At 34.6% G+C, this 22,683-nt stretch overlaps 1 protein-coding gene and 1 long non-coding RNA gene across 2 annotated transcripts in view; one reads left to right on the forward strand and one right to left on the reverse strand.

Annotated features, from left to right (window-relative positions):
- The first annotated feature begins 519 nt into the window (after window positions 1–519).
- Window positions 520–22,683, forward strand: part of LOC116490528 (sodium channel protein type 1 subunit alpha-like) — a 100,141-nt gene continuing 77,977 nt past the window's right edge. The window contains 2 exon segments of the mRNA XM_032189781.1: window positions 520–781; window positions 9,258–9,337. The gene's annotated coding sequence lies outside the window, so the exon portion shown is untranslated.
- Window positions 4,529–22,359, reverse strand: LOC116490531. The gene is made up of 3 exons (XR_004253391.1): window positions 22,236–22,359; window positions 13,323–13,788; window positions 4,529–5,017 (listed from the first exon to the last, which is right to left on the reverse strand). It is a non-coding gene; the product is annotated as an uncharacterized LOC116490531 (long non-coding RNA).

Consider the following 22,683-nt stretch of genomic DNA (forward strand, 5'->3'; position numbering starts at 1 on the left):
TAAAAGAACTGTAAACATCTTCACAATCAGGAATGTATCTTACCCATCATTTTCTTGAACACATCAAAATCTCTCTAGAGTAAGCAGTTTAACCTCTGTAACACCAGGTGAAACAGATATCAAATGGCTGTTTCCCCAGAAACTAACTTACTTGCATGCAGATAGATTTATGTAAAGGAACAGAACTTCCTATTGGAAATTTATCCTAGTACTTTATCTTATACCAATACTTTTCTTTTACTCACCACAATGAGTAATATACAGACAAACGTCTGCAGCAGCAGTCTGTGTCTCTCCTCTCTCCTTTCTTATTTTGCCTTGCTGTTGCTCTCCTATTAGCTGTAGCTATGCAATCCTGTAGACAACGTGAGAGGAGCTCTGTTACCTTGATAGTAAGTACAGATGCAGCTTTTGCACTTGCTCTCTGCCTCACATTTGTAACACCCTCAGTCCTTCCGGTCATTCGTTCCAGGGGAGGAATGACACCAGCATTTCTGAGCTGTTCCTGTGCTTTCTTCCAGAGCAGTCAGGGAAAGCAGACTTCGTGATCTCCATGCTAACTACCAGCCTGCCTGCTGCCAGTTCTCCCTACTTCTGCCAGTGATGACATTCAGCTTGCTCCTCCACACAGGATACAGCACTGATTCCTCATTATGTAAGGCAGTCTAGGTCAAGTGTAGGAGAGACACTGCTGGCCCGAGCAAGCTAGTGGATTGTTCTCTCAGCTTCATGCTTCATGGGGTCTGGAAGCTGGATCCTGATCTTTGCTACATCTTCTTGGGTAAATGTTTTTGCATGATTTAAATGGTTACTGTGCTATTTTTCTATGCAGATAGCTGTCAGCCATACTGTGAATTGCAGAGAGAATTTGCTAGGTGAAACCAGCTCTGTCAGCATGATTGAATTATCAGAATAGTAGCTCTTCTAAGCATCTCAGCTTTAAGACAATTTACAAATAAATAAATCATAAATTAGGTTTCTTTAACAAACATCTTTTCTAGCCATATGGGGATTATTGTTGTTTTCACTGATTAAACAGTGAATGAAAGCCATTTGCTTAAAGGTGGTGTTTGGAACCATTATTGGATACAGCTATCAGCTCTGAGAGCTTTACTGCAGTTCTTGGCTATTGCATTGTTTTACACTTCAAAATAAAAATACGCTTTTATTTATTAAACGAAAAGGAAAAAATGCATTAAATTTTCTTGCACTCTTTGGTTATTTTTGAATGTAGTAGTTAAATCCAGGATTCTGTTTCCTATTTACTGCATTAATGCACGAACCTATATGCCTCTGAAATGCATAAGACAAATACTGCAGATAAAATTACATCAAGTGACTGCTCTGCAGAATGCCAGGATAGTATGTTAGCTAGATTTATGTTAGAGGGTAGCTTTTTCACATGTACCATACAGAATTCAAAGATCTATATATATTTACATGTAGTTGAATACTAGTCTGTAGTGAAAGATTTTTTTCAGACGGATTATACATACAGAGCATTGCTGGGTGCTGGAACGTGTGATTATACTGGAATGCAGCAGAAGAGGCCCTGGAAAGTAACAGCATAGCACTGATACTGCAGTATTATGTAGGGAATTTCAACAAGGATAGCTTGCTTGCTAAGGACACTTAGAATTAAATACATTCAAAAATATTTTTGATGTATTTGAAAGAGTAATTAGAAAATTCATGTTTTTGTACAGTACCTTGGACAGCAACTTTTTTCCTCCCCTAGTACTGCAGAAGCTTCTTCATGGCAGCTGGGAACTTGTAAAAATTAAACATTACAAATGTAAGACTCATTAAGGAACTCCGAAATATAGGGAAATAATACAGTTACCTGAGATGAAGTTTAGTCAATATGTATATCAGTTATATTAACAGTTTGCTAACAAGATTTCATTTATTATGTTAATGGCTGTCAAAACAGAAAAATAAAAAATAATAATAAAAAAAAAATATTTTCTATCGACTACATGGTATTTACAGAATTTTCATGTCTAATAGGTACTTGTTCATTCTAGGAATAAATATGAAGGTCTTTTCTTAAATTGAAATGAGGTTGAATATTAATATAAGATTATATGAATATAAGATTTCAATGGGAACAGTGGAATTAATTTAAATACGCCATGTTGTCCCGCTCACTCTAACCTCCACCCCTCCCCCCCCCAAAAAAAGTGGTTCTTCATATTGTTCTAGAAATAACTGATAGAATTCAATTTTAGCACTTGTTTATAAATAATTTTTATTTAATTATTACAAAATAATATTTTATTTTTTAATCATTTGCTAATCATATTTAAGAGCTTTCTTTTTCTGGAAGAGAACTGCCATTTCTGATAAAGAGAACTTTCTCTTCATCAGTTACTTAATCACTTTTTACTTTTTTGTTTTTTTAGTAACAGGTAGATCTATTTTGTGATTTAGTAGAAACACCAGGCCAGTTTATAAACTACTCTCAGAGAGAAGTTAGCTTCAAGAAAATATGATATCCTTTTGGTATTTTGAAATTTATATTATATATATTTATTATAATATACATATATATATAATATATGTATTTATATATATATATATATGTATTATAATATATTGCAATGCAATATATTACACCAGATAATATTTTATAGACAACATTTTATAGTTCAGAATACAGAAGTATGTCTTGCAAACAAACTCAAAATAAAAGTATATTATAGGAGCTTAGAACAAAACTGGTAGGCACTATGCGTTATTGTAATGATGTACTTCACGTTCTTTGTTTCTTGCTGCCTGAAGTGTTTTAAAATAGTTTTCTATTGTATTTTAGTATGTTGTCCTGTTTCAAGAGTGGGAGCTTTTTCTTATTTGTTTAAAGAATCTATTTAAAACAAACAAACAAACAAAACCACAAAACATTGTCTTTAAATGTATGGTGTTTTTCTGGAAATGTTATTTTTATTTTTTGCACAGTTCATATCAGGACAGGCAAAGTGTCTCTCAGCACAAAAAGCTTCAGGTGCTGGAACTGGGATACTAAGAAAATGGTGTTTCCTGCGTGTACTTAAGTATACTATATTCTGGTATATCACTTTATGGCTGAAAAATTGATTCTGATCTGTATGGTATGTTATGAACCCACTATTATACAGGATATGGACCATTAGTGGTCACTGCCTCCTCCTGGTATTTTCCTGTGGTTTTATGGTATTGCCCAATTCATGGCTACATCAGTAGCTTGCTTTTGATATCTTGCATATTCCTGCACATGACAATATGCAGCTGGAGTTTCTAACAAACGTTTATCTCCACTTTTCCTCACAGTACCAGTGTTTTCTGATCTACAAGGGACTGTACTTCCTTCATAGTCATGGAAATGCCACTTAAACTGAGGAGCATGGAAACAATATGGAGGAGTGTGAATTAAAGTATTTTAGAAATGTGTTTAGCATAAACAATGGGAATACCACTTTTTTATGATCCACCACATAGGCAAATTAGACTATTAGTTTCTATAAATAAATTTATATCTCAGACGATTTCTGCCTACTTTGAGTAGTTGATATATATATATATATATGTTGTGATGACAAATGTATGTCGTTAGTGCTAATTTGAAAAAGAAAGACTGCAAACTGCATTTATCTGATGTAACATCTAAATTTAAGTCTGTAACACTATGATTCACAAGCTTTCCATGTAAGTTTGAACTCTCAGAAATTCAGATACTTCACGGTCCAAAAGTGCCCACTTTTATTTGAATTTAGTAGAGAAAAACATTAGAATTGTGACAAAAACCAGTTGCTATAGAAATGGACTGTATTTATCTCTTTTGAAGATCCTTTTTCAGCATCTGACAGATGTGCTCTCTTACTTTGGCAAACAGCTATTAGTCTTTAATTAAAATAATTTCTCTAGTTTTCATTGAAATAAGTTGGAAGCAATCTTCTATTCAGTACTGCTATAATCTGTATAATTTTTGCAGATACTGGCTCTCTATGACTGGCTCTCTATGACAATATTCTTGATTGTATCACAGCTTTTCTGTGATTGCAGTACATTGCGTTCACATAGTTTTGAAACAACAAAAGCCTCCTGGATCATCCTGTTCACCTGCTTCTCTATGGAGGATCTTGGATGGCTCTTTCCTTATATATTAGATGGATTACTCCATTACCCAATTTCTACATACACTGCAATTTCCAGAAATCATTCCCAGAAATAGAAACAGTTACTGTGAATACTGTGAAGAATCGAGGGAAATTTCTTAATGCATAGGCAAATAAAATGTTCCTCAGACATTGTTATTTCAGAAAGAAAATATTGCTCCTAGCCCTTTATTAACTATGTATATAGAACACACTTTTGCTTTGTTGATTTCATGGTTTGCCACCATGGTTGCACACCTAAGCTTTTAAAAGTTAATTTTAAAGATTTCTTTATGTTAAAAAAGAACTGTAATTGTTGCAACATAGAAGCTGAAATAGGATAGTCTCAAAAAAAAATATATTCTTTTATTTTAATCTGGACTTCGTATGTCCGTGTCAGAGAGGAAGAAGAAAACAAACAAACAAACAAACAAAAAACTGTGCTGCAAAGGATAACCAGAGAAGGACTTCCAGATGAATCCTTTCATCTGCTGAAGTAAACCAGAATGCCCCATTGCCTGGTGATCACTAAGGTTGGGCACTTTGTGGCACTTGAGCCAAAACCTTACTGTGCTGTTCTTCACCAGTTCTGTTAAATATTTGCACATTTGAGGGAGAACCAAGAGTAGAACTGGTCAAAACTTGTAGGAGGGTATGTGAACCACAAACCTGCATTAAAGCAAAGTTATCAGTTCTGCAGAACCTGAAATCTCCAAGATTGCAAACTCAAGGCTGAAGTAATGGAAATTTGCCTGACAACCATGTCCATGCTCTGCAGGTTGTGTAGGTGCTCTCCTTTGGTTCTGTTGGGTGGCCGCTTCAGCCCATGTCCATTAAGGTGATTGCTTCTACTGTACTCAGAACAGAAGAAATTGTAACAGTACCTGCAGGGAGAAGTGATCAAAAGTTTATGAAGTAAATGCAATTATCGTAGACTTTCTTAGTTTAGAAAATTGTTTTATTTTACTAGCTATCTAATGTCTTATTTGTTCAGACAGTAAAAACGGCAGAATCACAGAATTTCTAGGTTGGAAGAGACCTCAAGATCATTGAGTCCAACCTCTGACCTAACGCTAGCAGTCCCCACTAAACCATATCCCTAAGCTCTACATCTAAACAGGTTGCATTTCGAGGGGAAGAGGGCAGGGAGATCATGTTTATTAATTTTCACTTTATCGTAGAGTCAAAGCAGCTAATGTGATAGAGAAATCTATACTTTTCATTTGATTATTTTCTGCAATTGTGGTATAACATGTAAGTTTAAAACATTAAAATTATAAGCGATCAAGGGATTTAGCACTTTAGCTGTTAGAAGGAAGATGCTGTTGTGTTGATAAACTCTTCTGACTCTCTCAAACCCTGTATCAGATGACTTGCTGTGGTTCAAGGAGCCATGAAAGGATCTTTTTAAGATAACCACAAATATTAATTTTCCTGACACCAAATACTGGTGGAGCTGAACCTGAGCACTTGGTAATACCAGTGTGTCCAGTGAAATCTGAGCTGAAGGAAATGTTACCTGAAAAAGCCTTCAGTATTTTTGCTAAAGATATTTGAAGATTTCTTGAAGTCAGTGGCTATATTAAGCATCTTATTCTGCACCTCTAGTGATACTTAAAGAAGGTCCTTTTAGGACTTCTGTAAACTGCATGCTTTCATGATACACGGAAATTATTATTAAGCTGGAGAGAAACTTAATATGTTCAGTGTTATGTTCAGGACTAAACCTGTAGACACCTAAGTGTACCTAAAAGACTTTTACTACACTATATTTATTGTTTAAGCTATCCAGATTCTAGTTTTTTGTTTTTTTTTTTTTTTCATTTTGGTGTTCAGCTGATTTCAAAAGGGAACATCTTGCAGGAGCTATGCCTGTAAAATATCAAATATGCCCAAACTGTAGCCAATACTGGAGGAATTCATATTAAAATTCCAAGCTGAGGTGTAACTATTCTGCCTTTTAACCTAGTGATAAGTCTGTATTTATAAGCATCTAACAATTCACCATTTCCAGAAATATCCTCCATGAATGGAAAGATTTCTGGGAATGATCAGTTGGAATCAGCAATGATTTCTTAACATCTCTTTAGTATTTCAAATTTTAAGGATGATTTTGAGTCAGAAGTGCTACTGTCACTACCAAGTAATTTGTCACCTGCAAGTAATTTGTCACCTGTCTTTGTGAACCTGAAGAACTTTGCAAGGATATGAAAAAATATATATATTGCACAGCTTTTATAATTATATCCAACTAAGAATTCAAGAGCCTGTTGGCTGATAATAATAATAAGATAAAGGTTTATGACTCTTCATACCTTAGGGTCATAGAATGGAATCACACATAGGTAGTGGGGACGTGCCTGTACTATTTAGTAGCCTACCAGTACTGCCAGCATGAAAGCTAAATTCAAAACTGGTGATAGCATGACAGCAGTGCTGGAAAGCATGTAAAGTCTTTCTAGATCAGTGGTAAGACACATTTAAAGGATAAAAGCTGCATGGTTGTTTACAGCTTGGTCTTTTTCTGTGCAGAGGACATATGAAAGGTGATAAGTTTTCATAGCATGCTTTATAAAAATGCAAAAATATCGCCCACCACACCACCACATTTTTTTTCTATTGATATTAACCTTTTCAGAAACGATAGTATTTTTATTAAACTTGCCGTTAGAGATGTAGGCTATACAACTTTTTTCTCAGTATCTGACTGTTACTGGATGTATGATGGTGTATTTTAACTAAATATTTAGTGTCTTGAGGTTGCTTGCTGTGTTCTTTTAATCACTGTAATATTTGCACAGAAAATATTTAAAAATTTTTGAGATTAGACTTCATTGTTCTTGTTAGAACGACATTTCTATTGATAAACCTAAATTGCAAGTTAGGTTTATCAAACCTACTTGCAAATTAGTTATTATACTAAGAGACTCCAAGTGTTTGTGGTAAAGGGCCAAGAGTGTCAAGCCACAACCTGGAGTTAGAGAAATTTACATAATTTAGATTCAGACAAAATTTAAGCAATCAAAACTTCAAGATATACAAATACTTAAAATGAACGAATCAGAACAATACTGAATCTGAATCTATGGGATCAAATTCACAATATCTGCCTGGATCACTGAACTGCAGGTTATGTTATAATATCTGTAAGTATCTGTTATATCACAGATGACAGCCTTGTTGCATGAAGGTATTAATTTGTTTTATTTTGTTCTATCTTTACATTCCAAAAATGAAATAATGAAAAATTTTATTTTTGGCCCCTCTACTGTGCACCTTCCACCTTCTCAGTGACTGCCCAGCATCTTTTTCCAGCATGAGTGAATCTATGGTTTTCAAGTGCTTTCTGAAAGCCATCCCAGTTCCACTTTTTGTCAAGGAAGAAAAGCTGGAAATGTATAATGCTGTCTGATTTAGCTCAAAACTGAGGCTGATCCAGCACAGCTGCAGTTTGCTGTATTAGTATTTACTGTTATTTAGGAGTCTGAATTTTAAAAAGAAGCCTTTTTTGTTTAGATTCCAGATCTGGCTGCCCAGCTGCCATCTGAAAACACTGTAATGTATAGATCTGATACTGACAAGGTAGTCATGTACCAGGCTGGGAAACTGGCAATGCAGTCTGTAATAGATGGAAATATCATATGACTCTACCAAAAGAACCTTTTTCCTTTTTATTTATTTATTTATGTATTGGGTTGAAACCATGACTAAACATGTTGAATCTACCTCTGCTACTCTGTGGAGAAGTGTAGAATAAGACAAGGATAAGTAGCACTTAGCGGTGGCAGAGGCTGGTCTGAAAAGTTTTTTGGTGCTTTTGTAATGGAATACCTGTACCCAATTTCCATCTCACATTTCAGAGGCAAATAATTAACGGAAAAGAATGAAAACTAGTAAGAATTTTTACTTGTTTAACAGTAGATGAGGAAATCTACTTCTCAGCACAATCCTTGCCCCCTTGCTGAAGGAACACGGAGCTGTAGATTTTGTTAGCCACTTAAAAAGCTGCTGGTAACAGCCGATTCACGGCTTTTGCCGGTAGATGGGGCTGTCCTTCAAGGTGATGTCTCTATCCCCTGACGGTCTCTCTCCATCCTCCCCCTATCCACCCCCCCCCCCCCCTTTTTTTTTTTTTTTTTTTTTTTTTTTTTTTTTTTTATTCTGGCCTGCTATTTGCTGATTTGTATTAGGTATAACAGAGTGAGTGAGCCAAGAACAGGAAGCTGAGGATGAAGCAGAGAGGATACTGCAGAGTGTTTTTTTTTGTTTTTTTTTTTTTTTTTCTCTTCCCAGTGCGAGTGCAATGCAGCAATTTGTGAATACTTGGTAATCTTTTGGAACTGGGAATCTGAACACGTTTATTAGAGAGAATTTCATCACTGCTATATCTTGGGGTTTTATTTTTCTTTTTCCTCATAATACATTTGAAATTCATGTTTTATCAGGTAAGCCAGCAGGACATGAAATCCTAGACCTCAGTTTACTTACATTGTCTGTTCATATGGGGTCCACCCAACTTTTTTTTTTTTTATTTTAATATCATATTCAAATGTTTGCTTTGTAGTTAATGCTAAGCATATAAGTAAGGAGCAATACAGTTTGGTGGTTTTAAAAATGATTTTAAAGCTGCAGTCAGGTGTGTTTAGCAGTACAATATTCTGTTACAAGATGGATTTCACTGGACTTATGTATTTGAATTCTTGCCGTTTTGTTTGTTTGTGGTTTTTTTTTGTTTGTTTTTTTGCCTGTTTGTTTTTTGAATTTTATTATTCAAGATTTTTCCCCTAAACTGTTTAGAAGTTACAGAGGTTATGTTGTTCCTTCACATGGAAAACATACGAAGGGCTGACCTTAGCTTTGCAGGAGTGTACAGCTTTCCTTCCCATGGAGAAGCTCTTCTTTAAGGCTAAATCCAAATGGTTGGGGTTTATTGAAGGTGGAAGGGGCTCCCTCCTCTTCCCCCCCCCACCCCCCCTTCTTTCCACATCTACCTCTTCCTCCAGCCTTTCTGATTCTGTACTTTGCTAGAAAACCTTGTTTTTATTTACATACAGATCAAGACTGATTGTACTGCTATAAATATAATTCGGTTCATAATCTGAACCGTCTTGCTTTTTCAAACAGCACAAGAAATTTGCCAGGTGGACATCAAGCTCTTTCAGCATCTTTTCTAAAATGGATTTCTTCTCTGCTGCTTGTCTGAGGTATGTGCTTAACACACTCCCACTGAATTAATTTCTTTTGGATTGGGCTGGCTGCTGCATCCCCTCTTTGAAAAAGTTGTGGCTGCTCATTCTGCAGCATTTGAAAATGGATTTGTGTTTTGCTGTCACTGTTAAAAATCTATCCAAACTTACTTATCACAGAAATGCTTATTTTGTAGTTATGATGTTGAACTCGTGAGTTGTATTGCCTGATGTTAGTACTGCATTCTTGAAACACACCTGCTTTTTCTATGTTTTTCAAGCTTGACCCTTCTGTTAATATAAAGTACAAAGGAAAAAAGACTAAAATTGTGCTAAAAATGACTCAGAGAATTAATGTGAAGCAATAACAGGATGATTGTTGTCAAGACTGACACCCTGTTAGTTTATTCTTTTGAGCCTAATTTGTGTGATCTTGAATATTTGCTGAAATATTTAGACAGAAGAAAACAAGTTAGAGGAAGTCAGCCTTAATCTGATTGTCCTCAGTTAGTCAAGTAGAGTCACAAATAGTTTTCATTATGTTAAAGGAAGTAAACATGATGGGAGGGAAGGGGAAAAGTCAAGTTTTTATTTTATAAGGAACCAGAATCATATAATCTAAACAATTCTAGGGAAATTTTAGGTAAACGAGCAATTTGCATGGTATCGTTTTAGAAAAAAATACATATATGAAGCATGACTATAATGACTTTCAGGAAAATGGTGTAGATGTGTATAATAGAATCCTATATCCTAAAAGCTGTTAGCAACACTACTTTATATCAATGGTAAGAGTACTTTACTATGGATCATTGAAATCTATATTTAAATTGTTATATTAGAACCTTAACTTGCTTTGAAGTTTCTGGAGTTAAGAATCTTCAAGATCTGTCAAGAGTTGGGAAGCTAAAACAAATGATCGATTATTGCATTTTAAAAACTAAGGTGGCCTTGAAGTAGAAAGCCTTTTGAATGTCAGTGAATATGACTCTTCTCAATGCATTATCCCAATGCCAAGGACTTTAAAGGACAGGTGATTGTTGACTTTTAAAGGTGATATCACTGCTACTATCTGTATCACACCACAGCCTGCCCTCTTTTCAACATTTGGGCTCCTATTCTAGAAGTTTTATATGTTACTAAGAGAAGCAAATGCGTTCAGGTAGAAAAGCCTAGTACTGAATGGAAAAGCTTAGTACTGGATTTTTTCCCTTAAATGGTATTTTTTGATCCGTTTGGCTAACTTAAATTGAAGAACTAAGATTAAATTGTGAAGATTGCTCTGCTCTTGGTTATGAGAAATTGTCTGGCAGTACTAGGAAGAAGTGGATACTTCTTTGCAAATATTTTTTGAAAAGTGGCACATGCTTGGTCTAATTTTGTGTATGTAGTTAGAACTGTGTTCGATACTCCTCTAGATATATATGTTTTTTTCATTTTATTCATTTTCTCGAATCCAGTACCAATTTACCTGCGGGAAAACATGCTGGGTCTTTTGGGCAAAATATTATGAATAGATTTGTTGATTCTCTTGCAATTGCAGAAGCAAATCCTTCTGTTTCTCCAATGAAGACAGATGATACATATCGGAGGCAGTAGGATTCCACAAGAGTAAGAGAGAGCTGTATTTGGCCTGTAGACTTTGTGTTGATGCCAGAAGAAACACAGCAAAACACAAACCAAACTTCCTTTGCTGGCAGATGTATTAAAAATTGAACAATATATATCCACACTTGTAAACTGAGAAAAAATATGATGGCATCAGTAAGACATATTAGATAAGGAATACCATTAGACTTTTTCTAGCAGAATAATTCAGAACACTTAAGAGACCAAGTTGCTCAAAGGGAAAAATTGTAAAGCTGGACTATGTTAAAATGGAAAAAAGAACCTTTGGGTAACTTTTACCCATTAAAAGCTACAGATGATGTTTCCGAGTGAGCTGATTATTGTAGGGAGATTGGCCGTATCATGCAAAATCTCCAAATGTTTTTCCCAAAGGTGAATAGTTCTGGTATATGTCACTTCCATTTTTTCTAGTTGTAGGTTTATTCTCAATGGATTTCATTCAATGAAAACTTCCAAAAGTTTTATGGAAACATTTGAAAATTTGGTATAGGTGATGTAATCAGTTAAATTTCAAATACAGACTGAGAAAATGTAGTGTGTTCTGTAGCCAGGTTAGTCCAATTTCTGTAAAATATACTGATCATTTTTATTCAATTAGTAATATTTATTTAAAGAATTACAGTAATGTCTTAATGAATACATGGGTGTTCAATCTTTTCATGTCCCCTGTCTCTTACAGATTTTTGTGTCACCTTTTCTCTCTCTTCCATTTCCACCATTGTGTGTCATTCCAGGGCCCCTTTCAGTCTTCTAATGTGCTATTTAGCACTGGAAAAAATATAATTGATTTTATTTTAAGCCTATTACCAAAATTCTGGGTAGCACCCAGCCATATTAAATATCACTTGAAATACCACATTTCTGACTCAGATCCCATTTTACTTATTGTCTGCATTTATCAGCCCCAGAAGCTTTCTGTCTCCTTCCTCTGTGCTTGGAAATTCTGATTATATTGCTTTTTCTATACATAAGTTTTTATCACTTTCTGTCTCAGCAGTGCATTTCTGTCTTTCCAGTGTTCTATTTTAAAGTGTCTCTATCCTCCTTTTTTACTTGTTTCCCCATTTTTTTACAAGTCTCTGAGAAAAAGAGGACATGACCCCTCCATTTTTGGTCTCAAAAACATCCAGATCAGTTTGTGCTTTTCCCCATCTCATTCCATCTATCTTGCTAACAAGGTATTGAAATAAATTATCATGTGGATCAATCTCCTTCATCTTACTTCTACTCCTTAAACAGATTCTCTAACTTGCTTATAGAATTTTCTTTTTAAAAATTACTTCATAATGCAATTCATAACACTAAAGATCATCATGCTAAACAACAACAACAAACAAATCCTGTCAAGGTCAGCAAGAAAAAAATAGGAATAAATCTTGTGGGACTCTAATAGGCTTTTTTAATAGTGGTTTTGGTCAAAGATGACAAAGCTAAGCAGCAACTATGCTACTTTTTAACTGAAGTAATGGATTTGAAGGAAGCTTTCAAATGTTTGGTTATTTACATGTAAGTGCATTTTAAGCAAGTGACTTGATGGTGTTCCAGATGTACTGGCCTGCAACGCTTCCATCCTCTCATCCCTCCCTGGACTCCATTTTCTACTTAGTCTTTAATAGCGTTTCCTTCAGAAGTTTTTCATTTTATTTAATGTTTTAAAGTATCTGACTGTTTTGTTTCAAAGTATTATCACATTTACTTGCCAATAGGAAATCATGACTGAGATCTTTCTGAGGAAGATGAGAGGTGCTGCTTGAAAGAATGCCTCAATAGGGCTCTTATGGAAGCTTGGAAAGGATTTCTTGAGTAAGTCTAGAAATGAAAATGGAATGAAAGAGGCAAGTGGGTGGTTAAAAGCTGAATATTGGAGGTGATTTTTGTTCTCTGCATCCATAGCAGGTAGGACAAGAAAGAAAGACTGCAGAAATAGACTCATCCAGATGAGATACTGTGAGGAATTTTGTAAGAGTGAGGATGGCAAACAGTTCTAAGAGAGTGTCAGGGGAAGCTCTGAAATCAGTCATGAAGGTCTGTAGGAAGAGGCTAGATGAAACATATGTTGGGAAATAGGTTTAGTGATTTGACTTGGGCAGGGAGGTGTAGTAGAGGGGCCTCTGATAATTGTTTCTGACCTTATTTTTCTGTAAATCTACAAAGAGGTAGATACCCAAGGAACAACACCCTTCCAGAAAGATACAAAAAATACTTCAGAAACAGACATCCTAAAGATATCTTAATTAAGATTTAATTTAGGATCTTAAAGTACGTAAGCCACTGATACTAAATGGAAAAAATAAGTTATCCTCAATTAAAATAAACAAATAAATGCATTCTTAAAGCTTAACTATGTGATCCAGATGTTATATGGAAATCTTACCTCAAAATAATAATGCTTTCAGATCAACTTATTTTCTCTTTAGACACACCAGGGGAGATGGATCAGAAAGGATGACCCTTTACCATATTTTCAGGACTTCATACTGTCTCAAAACAGGAATACTTACAGACCTACTATTCTGAATTATCAATGATACCTGCACTTCAAGGAAAATGGTCTGATTTTATTAGATATTTTGGCTCCCTCTATGCCAAGACAAAGTGACACGAGATACTCTGTTTCTTCAAAGTGTCTTGTCCTTAAAAATCTAGTGACCATATGCACCCTGTCTACAGGGAATGACTTCTCATGTGAGCATAACTCATGTAAGTTATGTCCTGAAATTCTTTGGGAAACTACCAACTAAAATGAGTGAAATCTGTGCCAGGGTCAGCTGTATTTAATGAGAGGTGCTTGTGTCTCAGGATCCAGGAGTATTTCTTTCCATTGATTAATGGCTCTTAAGCTACAGAGGAAACAAAAGAAATATTTTTATATAAATATGTATATTAATATATATATATATATTTAGGAAGAGGTAATAAGATTTTATTGTGCAGAATAATTATTTAGAGTATAACTTTAAAATAGCCTAAATAAATTCACAAACTGGAATAACATGGTAATAAGGTAGAGATACAATATTTTAACTTTTGAATTAACTATTGAAAAGGAAACAAAACAATATTGTCTGGAATGTCCTTTAGAAACTTTATACTTACAAACAAATAAATTTGAACTGTATAGCTTCCCTTTTTTTTTTTTTTTTTTTTTTTTTTAATCTATGACAGTTATAGAGGGACACATCTTCACATAGATTGCTTAATACTAATTTTAAAAAATAAATTGAAGTCTGGAAGATTGTTAATCAATGCTTATAAGAAATGCAAGACCAATTTAGAAAGTATCTAGTGAAATCAGATGCCTAACTGGACTAAATCAACCCCAGACCTGTTTTATTTCTTTTTATTAATTCTGAAAACTTACATGAAAAAGTGTACACAAATACATTTCCGTTTAGTGGCAAAATAAATTGATTTTGTTTAACTTTATTGATTAATCTTGTTTTTTAACTGTTTTGATATTGATTTTGTTTTACGTTATAAGTAAGACTTATGCAGGGTGTGAGAAAAGAAATCTACACTCAATATACATAAAACATGATGGAAAATACTTCAGCTCCTGTTACTATTTCCTGGTACTGGGGAGCTTTACAAAACTTTTGCTGACACACATAGATAGGGAAGGCTTGCAAGATATCACTTCAGGATGTTGTGTTGTCTGCTTTTTGATGGGCAAGTGCAAAACTAGTTGTAGAATTGTACAGAAACAGAATTTATGTTTGGGCTATAAAAGTGTAAGAAAATTTTCTGAAATAACTTTATTATACTACAAAAGCATATTTTGAAAGAAAAAAAAATAAAATTTGTAAGTCTGGTAAAGATAATGAAAACAAACAAGTGATTTGCAATAGTAGTGTCAGGTTTCCATACTATTCCTGGTAGAGTAGGAAACTTAATGATCTTATATACTTCAAAGGACCACTAATTTTTCAAAATTACACTGTAACTAATTCTATCTGGCAATTCAAAGGGTATTTCATATCAAAGAGTTTCTGAACAGTTACAGATAAATCTTGTATACTGTGCGACAGTTAACCTTTAAAAAATGAGGAAAACAGAGACATGTTTGTTCCAGTCACTGGGCAAAGTTCTCCAGGTAGAGAGTCTCCATTGATGGACATACTCAAAGCTTGATTGCATGTAGCCCTGAGCAACATGCCCAGGGTGGGTTGGGGTGGCCAATCTCCAGAGGTGACTTCCTACCTCAGCCAGTCTCTGAGTCTAATACAAAAGCAACATTTTAGGAGTGTACAGTGGAAGATGTCCATAGCCTAGCCATCTGTAATAAGTGGCAACTATACAATAAAATATAAGAAAGTAGGCTACAAACACAGTCTTGTGTTATCAGGTATGAGGACTGTCCCTGCTTTGAAGTTTCATAAATGGGACATAAAGTAGACAGTAGTTTGCAGTTTCATTGATATATTTATGAGCAATGATGCTACCAAAATAAAATAAAATAAGACTTAATTACTTTAAGTACCTTTTAAGTAGAATTTCAATCAAAAAATATTTTATTCAAATGATGTTTTTAGTCTTTTCATTCTTAATTATTTGAAAGTGGTATTTTGCAACACTGACCATACAAACTAGAAGGAACCATAGCATCCTTTGGTTTGCTAACAGCAACATCTGCTTTAGTTATCACTAAAGTTGAAAAGGAGTAACAGTTTAGAAAGGCCTACACATTTTGGACTTCTTTAAAAAACCTCTACTTATTATATCTAATGCCAGTCCAGGAATTCTTACAGTTTATGGGAGTCCTACATCTGCAGTCTGGTAGAAGATTCTCATATCTCTTAGATAGTATGTCTGGTAATTTTGACTCTAGGTTATATCCTGTCTAGCCTGTCTGTGAGTCTGTCAGTCACTTATGGGCATTGACTTCAGACATGCCCTCTTCTTTCCCCTTAAGAGGTTTCTGTACATCTGTGAAGCCTAAGTTCAGGTTAACCCTGAACCAATACTAAGTAATATTTAATGGCTCTGCTGGGAGAGACTAAAATGCATACTTCTCAATAGCAGGAAATAATAAATTACCAGACATGCTACCACAGTAAAAGTAAATTAGGTGATAGAGTACCCCCGTCTTATGTCCATCTGCCTAATTCCTAGCCAATAGCTAGCACTGTCTTGACCAAAAAAAAAAAAAAAAAAAAAAAAAAGACAAAAAAAATGTTGTCCATCAATTAATAAAAAAAAAAATGCAGTGGAGTAATAAATATTCATTTTTATTTTTAAAAGCTACTTCTCTGTTCCAAAACAGATAAACACATCTCTCTTCAGTACATGTCTTCTAGTAGTAAATGTCTTTTAATAAAGATTTTATCTCCCATTTTCCCATTCTCTTTGGCCTCTTTGACCATAGGATTTCTATGGGCATCTCATCAGTGACATTTTTTCAGGGTCATATGCTTAGCAGGATTCTGAAATGCTGGTTATGGTCTATTTTGGCTTTTTTTTTTTCTTCTCCAGTGACTAAAGATTGACTATGAGCTAGAGCTAAAATTTCATAAGATAGGTCAAAGCTTACATGTCTACGTCTATATTTATGTGCTTAGACAGGAAAATACAATGTCCAAAACAGTGTGACAAGAATTTCTTATTGACTTCTGTGTGAATTCTTGATTGCTTAGCATTTTGGAAAAGAATGGCTTATGCCTTTTGCTGTCTGTTCAGAAAAATTCCTGATATGAAATATGAGCCATTTGTTCTCTTTCGTGTGAAAGATTGTGAATGGCTAAATAATGACTGTGGGTAGTAAAATTGTGATTAGCACTTTTCTGAAATCTACAAAATAAGCAAGTTACCCTTCTCTTTAGTGGTCTGCAGGTCTGATTTCTCTGCATAATGATTCTGATTCAGGTGGCTCTCCCAAAGCAGTAATTATCTTTAACTTTCAGGGATCATAAATATATAAATATATATATATTTTTATATATATTATTTTTGTTTCTTGAGATGTTGATGAGTTATCTCAATTCAAATTCTGCATTGAAGATATGTAGGGCATATTTTTACCTCTGGAATTTTCAGAGACTTTGTTCTTAAAAACTTTGTGCTTTCTGGCTGTCAGGCTCTGCTACTGAATGCAGTCCATCATATCGATTCTCCAAACTACACAATTTTAATACTTCTTATATTCCAGATTCTTACCTGGAAATTCTTCTACTTCAGTTTGCGCCCATGTTACCTGTTGTCTTGCATACATATGGATATTTTTGTGTAGCTATTAAAAGTAAGGGTTCTTCCATGGAATCTAAGAAACAAATCTGTATGTACTACTCGAATATGGGAAGAAAGTGAATTACTGCCCAACACAGCATGTTATATAAGTGTACTGAAAAATGTTATATGGCACAGACAGAAATAAGACATTTAAGGTGAAGTTGTTTTGGTAGGTGATCAGCCAAATCACAAGAGAGTTTTGGAAGATATCTTGAAATATAATAGATTAAGAAGACAATAATGAGAAAGCTTTGCAGATATTTTTTTCTGCTAAATGTGACTGGGAGCCTTCTTCAAAAGCACAGTGTTAATGTAAATTGAAAATTGACCAATGGAGTTGACATCTAAAAAAGGTATTTGTCATAATGAAGAAACAGGCTGCAAAGACCCTCTGAGAAGGGGTCCTATATTTTCTGAGAATGGATACAGCAGGATGACATGACCTAAAGTCACCCTGCATCTCGTTTGATAAGGCCAAGGAAACTTTCATTCTCCTAAGCTTAATAGAAAACAAAGAGAGACTTAGACATTTATTACCTTGTGGATGTATAAGAAAGATTCTGTCTCAGATATGTATGGAAAAAAATACATTAAGATTTAGGTATAGTCTGGCTCCAAAACTTAGACAAGGACTCATGAAACATATAAGAGTTGGTTTTATTGTGAGTGCTAGTAGTATAGACACCACTAACCTTGGCAGCCTTTAGGTTTGGTTGCTCACCTTTCATGTGCCAAGCTACTGCGTTAAGTATTGGTAGACTGGGACGTATTACTACACATAGAATTTGCAAACACTTTGTACCTGCAGAGGTGGTGTAAAGAAGTCTCAGGTAATTAAAACATGGGTCAGCAGGGCTTCATATATGCTGCTGAATAGGATGTTTCTGAACGGAGCTTGGAGACTAAAATAGCTACATCTGTATATTCTGCCTGCATTCTTCAGTATTGACTACATCTTGGCTGTCTGCTGTTCAGGTACAAAAGCACAATTGTACCCTGAACAGGGTACATCTGCCTAAAGGTACTTGCTGCTGCAAACTTGAAGATCTGCAAGCAACCAGCTTCCCAAATCCAGATGGAGTTCCTATAAAAGGCAATATAGACAGATACGTATTTTGTCAGGAGAAGCTTGTGACAGAATGCAGATTCGGCTGCACTCTGTAAAATATAGTACAGAAGTAGCCTGAGAAAAATAAGTTGAAAAATTAAATATATTTTAAAAATAAGCATATTAAGATTTGATGCTGTAATATAGCCCACATTTTCACCGAGGTCCCTTCTTAGAGGTCATAGTTTCTTCAGTTTCTGGGACAGGCTGTGTAAGGTACCTATTCACATTCTTGTGCTTTGGCCATCTGTTATGTATCAGACCATCGTGTTCTCACTGAAAAAATACCTCCTGTTCTACACTCTCATAACCACCACTATTACCTTTAATAGTTACTAAAACATGTAAGGATTATGCAGGTGTTTATTCAGCAGCTTTTTTTCCCCACTCCCTCTTCTAGTTTCACTAAATTCAGTATCAGGTTTATATTATTACAAAGGTACCTGAACTTGGAGATGTATTCTATCTTTTTAGTCTTGGAATGTGCTGATGAGCAGGAGGATGGTAGCAGAGACCATGCTGAGAGAGCACAGTTCAGCCAGTGCACTATTTATTCAGCATTTTGGACACCACAGTTCCATAAAAGAATTTGTGATGTACTGAGTGTTCTATCACGCAGTACAGGCTCAGCATTGGTTTTAGACATGTTGGTAGACAGCTTTGCCAAATATCACAGTCCTGTGGCCTATTTTGTGTGAACAGCTCTATCACAACAAAAGTGAAAAAGACTGAGAATTACTACCTCCTCTCCTTTCACATAATTATTAAGCAATCATGGTAAACCATGAAGTCTTTTACAATGGTGGTAGTTTTGATCTTGGCCTTTATTGGTTTGGGAATATTTTGGCTACATTCAACTCTGTCCCCACTTTCTGGCTTTCTCCAAGCTTCTGCTGTCAACCTGTAGTTCACTCAAGAACTCCCTTGCCACCCAGCCCAGTGGAAAACCTATCTTCAGAACCTGAAAACCCTGAACTGCTCCTCACAAGCCCCAAATTACCCCCACCTAGCATTCGGCTTCCAGAAAGCCTGGCTACCTGGGAAGATGAAAATAGACAGGGAGTGAGGGAGCACAGCTACACCTCACTCCCTAGAACCTGTTTACTTAAAGAAAATATTTGTTTCAAGATCCTCATGGACTTGACAGAAAGGTGAAAAAAAAAAAAATCAGGAGGTGAGAGGGAGAGTTTGATTTAAAAAAAAAAAAAAAAAAAAAAAAAAGAAGAAGAGGAAAAAGGGAGAGAGAAAATTTAGATACAGTTTTCATATATTTTCTTATGACTTTCCCCAGACTAAATCCATGCCACCATCCTCAAGCTTTCCCACTCTGACAATCACTTTTACAAAATCTATTTCCATTGACATTGTATGTCATATGGCTTGTAACGTCATATGTGAAAAGCATTTTACCAACCCACAACTTAAAGCCTGAGAACTAATTCGCACTAGAAAGAGGACCTCCACGATAATGATTTTATAAACACTAAATTTTACTAAAAAGTTACTAAATGATGGGTATGTATATTTACGTAATTTGCAATAGTGCTTTTATCAATACAAGTATCTTGCAATTATTTTTAATCCCTTAGTCCTACAGCACTGAAATATCAAAATACGTTCAGAAAAAGAAACTGCATTGTATCAAATATAAATGTCTGGTGGTAAAATTTCGTTATGTAAAAGAAAGCTAAAGGGAGGTATTGCTACAGGTTAATGTGCATCTACTTTAAGGTAAGTCAAAGAGTTTGAATTGAAATAACATTTTTATATAGCATAAATCAGAATTTTTCTTCAAGATAAAATTTAAATATATCAATCAGGTGATAAAACTTAGTTGCATGAATGAAGTCAATAGAATGTTTTGAGAACAGCTTCAATAGGATCAAGAGTTCATCTGTTATCTCATAAAAATGAGAATGTTAAGAGCAATAAATATGGAAAAGTGGATAAAAAGGAGTAACAAACCAACTCTTATTCAAAATTTCTGAACCCAGAGAAATCTGTTTTATCTATAACTTTTAATGACTTTTTCCTCAAAAATAGATTGTTTGATGTAATTTCCACTTATTAATATATGCATATAATAGTATATGAAGTCCCCCATTAATCCCAGCCTCAGTCAAGGTAACAAGATCATTTCTTATCTTCTTAATTGTACCTGTTTCCCTCAGCCTTAAATGCCCTTCCATTCTTTAGGGCCATGACCTACACGTTGCATTCATTTCTTCTCTGACAGTGTTCATTGTTCACATACCAAAGACTTTATCTTCATAACTGGATATTATCATTTATGTAATGAATTTATTTCCATTATTTTTCCTGATCTTAAACACATGTAGAAATTCTTTAAAACAAACAAACAAACAAACAACAACAAAACCCACCTTTGGCTTCTCACTGGTTTATACACATGCAACAAGGTGGTATCTGTGACATCTGCAGAAACATTATTCAACTCTGTGTCTGGCACAAAATTGCGCTCTGCCTTCAAATGCATTGATCAGGCAGCAAGAATGACATGCTGAGGAATGCCTCCAGGCATTGTTTCTCAGCTGGCTGTATTGTAAATCGATACCTTACCCTGGGAATGGCTGAAGCTTTCTCTCATCTAGGCAGACTAGAATTAGCTTTCATGCTGTTAGCAGAGTAAAGAGTTCTGGGAGAACAATGACAAATCCTCTCATTTACATGTATCTTAAAACCATTTAAGATATTGAATGACCATAAGATATTATAACTCGCTATGCTAACTTAAAAATCACTATTTAGAAAAAAAAAATATATATATATATTCCAAAACACTGTAACCTCAATTACAACATTAAAAATAGTTTAGAAACAGCAAGAAGCTGTTTAAATCACAAATGCAGGAGTTAATTAAAATCATTAAAAAGACAAATGTTTATTTGGAATTATAAGAAAAGCTGAAAAGCATTTTAATCATCAATCTCAAATCCTTTAAAACGGGTAGTGTGTCATTTCCCCCAACAGAAAAGCTGAATTTGTGAGATGTAGTTGCCTTTAGTTAGAGCTGCCATTGTGTGCAATGTTCTCCACTGTACCATGTCACTGCTCTTATCTGAGCTCTTATTCACATGAGCAGAAAAACATGAAACAGGTCTTATATCAATTTCAGTTCAACGGCAACAATTTTTATTACTTCATTAGTTTCTTTTAAATAATTTGACTGCACAATTTATGTGCATTGAATTGTATTTATAGGAACTGCAGATCTTTCCTATTTCTGTACCTATATTTGAGAAGGGTTTCTTTGCAAAATAATCACTAAATATGCACTACAACCATATTTTTAACCACACAGTTAAGAACTTATTTGATAAAGTAAGTGTAGCCTGCTTTTTAGTAGATGATCTGGTCTTTCTGGAAGTAGCAGAAATGGTTCAGAATTTCAATGACTGAGTGTGTTGCTCCAAAATTTAGTGTAATTTATGCTATTTTTAAGTATCTAGCTGTATTCCAGAACTTTCTAATTAATGGTCTTCTGCTTTGAGTATTGTATCACATTTTGGTATAACGTGGTATTTACTCATTTCTGCTTTTTTTTTTTTTTTTTTTTAACTCTTTTGTCACCCTCAATATACATTTTGCCTGTTTTCTCAGTACACTTATTGCAAAATTAATGAATTTAATACTACTTTTCTGTGCTGCTAAACATTTAATGCCTCTGTACTGCACATATACATTATGATTTATTTTAAAGAAGAACATTTCTCTAATTTTAGGATTAACTTTAGGATTAAAAAATAGCAAAAAAAAAAAAAAAAAAAAAAAAGATACAAATACCAGTAGATTTCATAGTCTATAATTGTATCACTTGCAGCTTCTGACTGTATTATTATTTATCTTTAAATTTTAAATTTTCAAAATAAAATTAGCATCCTGAATATTTATTGAAGGGTTAGAATATAAAATATTAAATCACTGGAAACTCACCAGCACCTTAAAAGAAAAAAAGGTGAAATCTTTGCTTTTAAATAAAAGTCAGTGTGGCTAACAGTCTTCATACAATGGGTTTCAAACCACTGCTTCTGCAGAAATACTAGTTCCCAGGCTCTGCCTTTCTTTGCAAGTCTAATGCTTTTCATAATAAGGCTTTGTTCAAAGGGTGTGGCGGAGGCAGCAGATGCTGTTGCTGCTGCCTGTAGTTAACCATTTAATAGCAAAAGAGATTTCATTGCTGCTAGTAATTTTTGAGATTTTTTTTCCTTTATGAAACTGAAATTATCATGAGTACAGAATAGGGTCTTTTCAGATCTCACAGAAGCTTAACACTGGAGGAAATAAATGAGAATTAAAAAACAACAACAACAAAACTGGGAAATAAATCTTGAGAAATGATTGGAGAATGTTAATACACAAAGCCCAGTGCAGCTGGGTTTCT

This window comes from Aythya fuligula, chromosome 6 (assembly GCF_009819795.1).
Source record: "Aythya fuligula isolate bAytFul2 chromosome 6, bAytFul2.pri, whole genome shotgun sequence".
Taxonomy (NCBI): domain Eukaryota; kingdom Metazoa; phylum Chordata; class Aves; order Anseriformes; family Anatidae; genus Aythya; species Aythya fuligula.